Source organism: Chaetura pelagica, unplaced genomic scaffold (assembly GCF_000747805.2).
Source record: "Chaetura pelagica isolate M959 unplaced genomic scaffold, ChaPel_1.0 scaffold45, whole genome shotgun sequence".
Classification (NCBI taxonomy): domain Eukaryota; kingdom Metazoa; phylum Chordata; class Aves; order Apodiformes; family Apodidae; genus Chaetura; species Chaetura pelagica.
Genome location: NW_009953217.1, coordinates 5,617,206 through 5,625,979, shown reverse-complemented (window position 1 = coordinate 5,625,979; position 8,774 = coordinate 5,617,206). Strand labels below are relative to the sequence as shown.

General features: G+C 41.2%; 1 protein-coding gene across 1 annotated transcript in view; it reads right to left on the bottom strand.

The window, feature by feature from the left end:
* HIC2 (hypermethylated in cancer 2) overlaps window positions 1-7,927 on the bottom strand; it is a 32,712-nt gene extending 24,785 nt beyond the window's left edge. The window contains exon 1 of the mRNA XM_009997666.1: window positions 7,855-7,927. The gene's annotated coding sequence lies outside the window, so the exon portion shown is untranslated. The remainder of the gene's footprint in view (window positions 1-7,854) is intronic.
* Between the last annotated feature and the right edge of the window lie 847 nt (window positions 7,928-8,774).

Below are 8,774 nucleotides of genomic sequence, written 5' to 3'. Positions count from 1 at the left end.
CTAAACCTCTGGCAGAAGACAAGTAGTGCCTGAATAAAGACAGACCTAAACTCACTGAGATCTGTGAAAATTGTTTAATGCAGCTATTGTAATTTCAAGCATTTTTTTTTTCATGGCCACGAAAAGGATTTTTCCACTCAGTAGCTTTTAGCTTCTACTCCACAATGCACTTGACTTGCTCAACATCCCACAAATTTCTAACATGAAGACTAAAACACAAATTGAAATAAACAGTGGAGAAAGAGAAACACTGGCACAGCATGAAAGCAAGAGGTACAAAACAATTTTCTACAATATGCATCCTGCTTCCCTTTTTGTGACATACCTACTGAGACACTGTGATTGTGTCTGTCTACATTTTGTTTAGCAATTTATGTTAGAGAGAAATCTTTTTTTCCAAAAAAAAATCTCCATATATGTGCCAGGTGTGAAAAGACAAAGCTTAATTTGCTATCAGGAAGATGGCAGAGAAACAGAAGACAGACTTTACTTGATCAGAACAGTATTATATGTAAAGTGCAGAATAAGCAGATATAGAAACAGGTATTCATTAAACCCTTCTCTGCTGCTTCCAAATTCATGTTTTTCTTCACAATCAATGACATTTCTCAAACTACTTCTGCACTAAGTTCTTTATTTGTTTATTCCTTCCCAAGGTAGCACTTCCATTTATAGAACTCACACCTTAATTGCTAGCACAGACCTGGCTGCCTGTCAAACTTAGGAAACCTGAAATTAAGTCTTTCCTTTTGCCTGCTGGGGCTCAAACCTGGGCAGCCCAGCTACTGCTTCCACAGCCCCCACAGAAGGTCCATGTCATTCCTTTAAAGCAAACGCTTCATTAAGTGCTGAGGCACAGCTATGAGCTCACATGCTGCTTTCCTGCAATAAGACATGGACGGACACACATGAAAGAGCAGAAAGGAGTAAGAAGTCAAGACATTTTACTGCGTCCCTGTGGCTGAATGAATGTCTAAACAAAATTAACCATTTGTTTTTAAAGTCAGGAGACACTCATCCTGTGAGGAGGGCTGCTAACAGTTTTCAGTATGTAAAATAAATGCAAATTTCACCTGATTATCCAATGGTTGCTAGTAAGCTAATAGTGACTCATATTGCTCCTGAGAGAAGACACCTCAGTTGCATTCTGAGCAAGACCTGTTGTGCTTCAGCCAGTCTAACAACAGTCTTAACCTGGAGAGGTGCATCATGTGTGTAGCTACTGGTTTCTGAATGGTGGAGGATCCTGCTCAAGCTTATCCATGACCGCAGGTTAACCATCCAGTAATCCGACTGATGTGATTACATCAGGAAAAGTAGTAGTGTATTAGACACAGTGCCTTGGCCCTACAGAGTGCTGGACAACCCTTGTTTATGTAGATTGAACACTGTGAATCTCCCTGGATAATTTACCTGAACTGCTGGATCTCAAGTGCTGGCTAGATAGTGAAGGTGCAGAATTAGTTGTTGCATTCCTACAGGTTTTGGAAAAAAAACAAAAAGCCTGGACATGTTGTAGGATTAAAGCAAATAAAACCTCTTTGCTCCTTGCTATAAAAATTAGTTGTTTTGTAGGTGTGGGGGGAGAAGCAAGCAGGGGAAGTAAAACTACACATCCCTTCTTTAAAAGGAAGATGACTTGGTACATCAGAAATAGTCTTGTAAGAACACTGCTTCCCTTACCTAATAAACTTCTTGGGCAGTATTAAAGGAAAGTAATCTTTCAGTAGCATTTCAGCCACCTCAAAGGACAATTTAAAAAATAATGTAGGGTTTTGATGTTTAAACAAGCTTTTCCAGCAATTACTTGTTAATAGCATCCAGAGGCTCCAAGTAAGAAGCAGGACCCATCATCCCAGGCAATTTATAGTAACAATACGTAGAGCGAGGCAGAGGATTTGAAGGGAAGGAAAATGCTGGGGGCAGGGAGAGGGGGTGGGTTAAAAACCACAAGTAAGATCACTGAGTATATCCAACAAAAGCCAATGTCATGCACCAAAGTCCTCTGTAAATACGAACTGTAAAAAAATATATATATATAAAAAAATAAAAGTGAGACATTCTTTCCTTGGTTGCCCAATCAGACCAGAGCCAGCAGCTTTCCTGCAGCCTGTGCTTAGAGAGCTCCAGCCTTTGGCTACCCCTTTGGCAGCCTTGTGCCCTTGAGTGCTCAGGTGTGCTAGGCAATGACAGCTGACAGGTACAAACTCATTTGCTCCCGGGCTGGCACATGAACTCAGAAGGGCTTTGTAAGCTAGAAAGGAAATCTCCCAAGAGGAGAAAGAAATTCTCAGTATAGAAAAGCCTCTTGTTGCCCTCCTCCAGAGAGCCGAGCGGCGGTGGCAGCACAGAGCATTACTCAGGCTGTGCTGCAGCCCGTGCTCCTCCTCAGGGCAGGGAACGCCACGCTGCAGCCAGCTCGCTTGCTCGCAGGTTCACGTGGAAGCATTCCAAGCTACTCAGCTCCTGACAGCTCTCCAACTGCTCTTCCACGCTGCACTGCTTTACATTACATTGCTTTCCCTGCCAGGAGGCACTGCTGTATTATAGTACAATTGTCTAGCAAAATGAAAAACTGATTTTTTCACCTCCCAAATACCAACTGACTGCCACTGCAGTCACAACTGTAAGTCGGTTTTAGACCTTCCTGCTTTTACACATATACAAGAGATTTTAGTGTCTTGCCTTCTCTTCAGCCTCCTTCACAACTTGCTGTGGCTTCCCTCTCTGTTGTGCTCCCCAGTTCTCTCCGTGAAGGGCAGCTCTCCTCAGCTTCCAGCACACAGTGTCACTGCTACTAGAGTTAAAATACCTAAGCCAGCCCCTTAGGTGCATTATCAGGCAACCTGACAGACTGTAGCACCAAACACAAAGTTAGAAAAAGAACTAGAAACACTGTAGTGATTCACAGCTTCATTAACAAGCTCAGCTTTTTGTTAAGTCAGAATTTTAATAAAGAAAGCAAGCTACAGAGGCATTTTATAACACACACATGTTTAAGGTATTAAATTATCTTAATTTCAGTGTGCTTTATGTTACTCGTGGGCTGCAAAGCAAAACTAGTACCCTGCATTGCAGCATAGCTGGTCTTCTTTCTAGTTTTGAACTATAAAAATTGACGTAAGAGCTAAGGTCTAGCTCTGTGTTTGTTCTTCAAGAGTAGCCAGAATAGGGCCAAAAGAAATAATGAACAACCAAGCACAAGGGGCAGGAGTGGAGGAAAAGCAGTGAAATGGACCATAGGCAGTCTTTTTCCTTCTTATAGCCTGTGCAATTGTTAAAGAATTCCTGATGCAGTGGTTGTATCCAGGCCATCACTTCTAATACAAACTTATCTGTCCTTCATCGATTTTTCAATCTGCTTAGACTTCTGCTATCCATAACACCCCCTGGCAATGAGTTTCACGTGGTAACTGCTGGTTGACAGAGTGCCTCCTCTTTGCCTGCTTTGAATCAATTTAGTTAACACAAGAACCGTGAAGAATGACTCCCTGCTCCCCTTCCTCACCCCATTCACGACAATATAAAACATCTGCAATTCAGTAATCAGTCATCTCTTCTCTGTGGCAAAGAGAGAAATCACATTGACTGACTTGAGAGCTATCTTTGGTGGCCTTCTCTGGACCTTTCCTAGCCCTCCACTACCTTTGAGAGGCGGTAATCAGAACTGCACTGTGTTTAAGATACTGGCACACCATGAATTTACATAGCAACATACTGATGGTTTCTGTTTGGTTTACCAGCTTGGGCAACCAGCCAGAGAGTTTATTGATTCTTCAGGGACTGCAGCATCTCCTCCCAGTTGGCCATTAGTCTCTCTGCAATAACTTTTTGGGGACTCACTTCAGATAAATGCTTTTAAGTAGTCTGATGAGGTGACAGCTGTAATTTTTCATCTCCCAACAACCGCTGCCGCAGGTCTCTCATTTTTTGTACCAAATTCAAGCCAAACTCACAGCTTTCAAATCCCTGCTGTTCCCTCCCACCAAAGCCTTCCCCAAAGCCTGGCAACCTGCAGCTGCTCAAAACTCAGAGGTACTTTGTTTCACCTGAACACCCAGTGAGAAATCCCACGATCCAGAGAAGCAGAAAGTACATGGTCCTCCCCAGCACACCAGCCGAAGCACTGTTGCATTAGTATCTGTACAGACCAATCAAGAACACTTTCTTAAGCTTATCCCAGCTAATATCTCAGTCTTAAGAAACTTCCCAGGTGTCCCCATACAACAAGTGACTGTCCTGAAGTAGCAGCCAGACTTGACACTGCAATGCATGATTCAAGACCCCACCTCATAAGCCCCTGCTAATCCCTACAGACTTCACCAAATACAGCAGCTCCATGAAATTGCTTGGCTATCTCCACTCTCTTAGCTGAACTATCATGGTTCCAAAAGCCCTTACAATTAATGACAGATATGCTTGCAGATTGAAATGCATCTATCTGGGTAATACCATGTGCATCACTTGTTCACAGTAGCAGTCACAGTGCTCAGCTGCAGTTTCTCTAGGCTTCTTAGTAGCAGCTCAAATACTGCCAAATTAGCAAGTGCTGGGAGAGACAACAGAGCAGTTTGTTCAACCCCCATTTCAGAATTTCTGGGAAGCAGTTGTAACACACTATAAGAAAGATAACATAAAACAGGAAGTTATAAGCTGAAACACTGAATCTCAGCATACCTGACCAGAAAACTGAGCAGGTGATTTCAGCAAACAGACTCCTGTGAACATGTGGTTAACAGAAGTAGCTCAAGACAGCTTAACAAAATAATAGCACAGACACATTTTACTTTCATAGTTATAAACCTCTGAATTTGAATGAGCAAACTATAGAAATAACAACCTTTGTACATCAACAAAACTCTGCTAGTACCCACAGGTATAAGATAGCATGCAAAAGCTAGGCAAATAAAGCAAGCTAGTTCAGCATATTGAAATAAAAACCTTTCTCCTGGAGATCTCATTTTGTGAAAATTTTGCATACAGTGCCTGCAAGAATAACACTGGATGTGTTAAGTGCTGGGGAAGAGAGTCCCTTTCCTGTGTTTCCTAAGGAAACTAACGTGGAATAGAGTATCACTTTTACTCAACAGGATGAGAAATTCCACTAAATCCCTTGCTGGAGCTCTGACATCAAGACAATTCAGAAAGTCAGCCAGAGACCTGCCCACACCATCATCATTACTTTTCAAGACTGGAAAGAGAAAAAATTGTGTTTGAATTTTGCCAATAGCCTCAAATGTTAGTCAGCTTAGTCTTCTCTTTTGAAATGAACACACAATACACAGACACACACATATATAAATGACTTCTGGTATTTCTTCTGAAATTCCTACTCTGGCTGTTCTTGACATAATAGATAGCTTCCCCAGTTAATTTACCCCTGTATTATAAAATGCTGCCATCTAACAAGGGATCAGAACCAGCTAGGGGCCTGAATATAGAAAACACAACAGTCAGCTCACAGTGAGCAGAAAAATTATAATTGTACAGCAATTTCCAAAAAGTATCTTAAACACTATTACAAGAAAGTGTTGGTCTGTTCAGAGCTATACCAGACAGTAAAAAAGTTTCAGTCCCAGGGCTAGTCACTTGCTGCTGTCCAGGAAGGTGTGCACAAATGGGTAAGGCAGCAGCATCTCCTGCCTCCCACTGCATTCCTGTCCAGGCCTTGAGCTGCAAAAAGTCAGCACTGCTGTTTGCTCACATCCCCTTTCTGTGGGAACCAACTGAGAACATGTTACTTAGCTTCAGCATGAGCCAAGAAAATGCATTTCTTTTTAGTCTAAAAACATCTAGTTCCAGCTCAAATGGTTTCAGAGAAGATTTAGCAGAGAAGAATGAGGATGCTCTCCTTGAGAGAGATGTTCTAGCCCTTCATGGGCACAACTGTCCCAGCAGGACTTGACAATTAATAATGTTATTGCAGAAAATTCATTTAAGCTCAGTTTTGTTAATATGGTCCTCTCCCAGTTGAGATTTGATGATCTGTGTTCATCTGGTAACTTCTACATTTATCCTGCCATTGTTCCAGAAGCAGAACTATGATTGGTGAGGAAAAGTTACCCACAGTAAGGGAATGGGCTTTTCTAAGCCACATAAAGGGGACAATGGGTGAGTTTACTTTGCAATTTGAGAAGAATACTTCTTATCATCTAGGACATTTGCATAGAACAGCTTTCTCACCTTTTGGTTTAATGAATAAAGGAATCAAATCTTTCAATGCACATTGCAAATAGCCTCAAAGATTTGCCATCTGAAACAGCTACTCATGGCTGGCTCCATTCCCACCGTCTACAAATTAACATTTCTTAAGTGATCATCTAGGAGAGCTGAAAGTGGGCAGAGCTCAATGCCTAGCCAAGTTCAAGTAAAATTTTGGACAACACAATGCTGAGAGTCATAGAAACATAGAATGGTTTGGGCTGGAAGGGGCCCCTGCATAGGCAGGGACACCTCCCACTAGACCAGGTTGCTCAGAGCCCCATCCAACCTGCTCTTGGAGATACTTTGTGGTCACTTTGCTATGCTCAGTTTTTCCTCAAACCAACATTCTTCAGGTTTTCTAGCACGTGTGTCATTTCCTGTTATATCAAATTTATTTATATCTACTTGGCAGATATTTTAGTTGATACATTAAAGCTTGCATGGAGTATTTTTTTTGTGCTATGAAAAACATCAGGTGAAGAGAACTTGCCCCAAAGTCACAATGGCAGCTGCAGAGCTGAGGGGGGACCCCCATCCTCACTCCCTTAACTCCTTGTCATTTTGCAATGGAAGAAAAACATAGCCAACAGGCAGTGAGATGAATGACAAACCTGCTTCAACCACTTGAGCTAAAGCTGCTTCTAACACTCAGCTGCAGAATCACATCCATCTCCTCCCAGGGCCAAGCCCTGAGAGCCACCTAGGAGGCACACACTGGTGATACACTACACCCCATGATCTATCTATCCATGGGGTTAGGCAAAAAGTAGTATTCAAGGTACCTATCACGGCAACATCTAAATGCAAGTATCAGAGCACTTTACAGACAAAAAGGTCTTTCCCCCAGGCTTTTTTAAATTTGCATTTTCCTGTGTAGCACTGAAGATAGCAGCAGTGGTGATTCATTAAGATAATGATTTAAGTAGGAGGCTTAAGAAAGTCAGGGTGGATTAACATCCAAAGGGCTGAAGTTGGAGCTTCTCCACTCCAGGCTGCCACCTTCCCTTTTAAGGAAAGGGATGAATTCCAAAAGTCAGGAGAACTATGAATTAACAGCAACTATATTACAACTACAATGCATTAAAATAGAAATGCACCATCTCTACTTCAGCTCATCCTCCTTGGCAAGGTCAAGCACAAAATTTTATGCTACAGAAAAATGTTAATGGCATTATAAGTTATTGGCTTTTCCTTTATTTGATTAGTTAGTGTATGTTCTCCTCAAAGGTTGTACAAATTTCCTTTAAACTAATTCTGTGTCCACCTTAGACACAATATAAATTTTTGTCCAATCATCTTTCTCCACTGTTGAATAATCAGATGAGTTTGATGAATTGACTGCTCCCCACATAATAATGTAAATTTACACACTGAAAAAACCACACAAGTCCTTTCCACACCCCAACATTTAATCAAATTGTATTAAGTTACAAGTTGAAACATACTCTGTCCATAATATGCAGTTAATGATCAGACAATAGCAATCAGCTCATAAGTCAGCCCTGCTAGAAGAGAGGCCTTTGTACAGTGATTTTGATATAATACTTCCCTGTGCCTTCTAGAGAGATGCAAAGACAACCAACTTTGCTATTCTCCTGTTCACTCATAATAATTGCAACAGGGCATCCCAGTGTATATGGACCCACTCACCGCTAGCTGTGCTTGGTCTGAACGTCTTCTACGCACTCTATCCCATGCTGAGTCAGTACAGAATAGCTCCCTGGAATGCAATTATAGAAAGAGTAAGGGTTTGTCTTAAGAAGGGACTATTCCAGAACAGCTATTCCTTATTAACTATTCCCAATCATCTCTTCACTAGGATGATGAAGTTAATTGGGAGTAGCTCTTCTGCTCAGATTTGTAACTTACCTTGGTCCCAATCAATGACCCTGTTTAGATAAACCCTTAGCACAGCATCATAAAGTCACAGCAGTGGCTTCATCAATAAAAATAGACTCATAGTTGCAATGAAAGTTGCTATGCTGCATGGAGACATCTCAGCTGAGATTGTTGCAAATTGGACAGATTATAGGATTAAGAAATATGTAAAACAAATAGTTGTTCCTGTGTTTTATCTCATCAGTGCTGCATGTGACATTTTGTACTTTACAAGTCTCTAGATCTGCTTTGTTCAAACTTGGTTTATTCCTTAGATATATGGAGACCTTAATAGCAGGGAAACTTTTGAGTTCTGTAGCTTCTTTGTTTATTAAGTTCTTAGCTTGCAAGATTTCTCATCCAAATAGGGCTGAGAAAGTACCTGGCACATCTTGGATGCTTATTGAATACATTAAATAAATCAAACGTTTTATGATAAAATTCCACTCCCCCACACCAAACAGATGTAGGTGCAAGTCAAAGAAGCTTGAAAAATTGCACTAAAATTGATTTTGCTCCAATTTCCCCCAAAGGAAAAAATACGTGTGGGGGTTGAGACAAAACACGGGAAATTTCAGGTATCATGAACAACTGAAAAGAGAAATGGGGGAAAGACAGAAGCCAAAACTGAACTTCACATTCAGAATACATAATTTATATTCTCTACAATGTTCTGTATTACAGGCATTCCT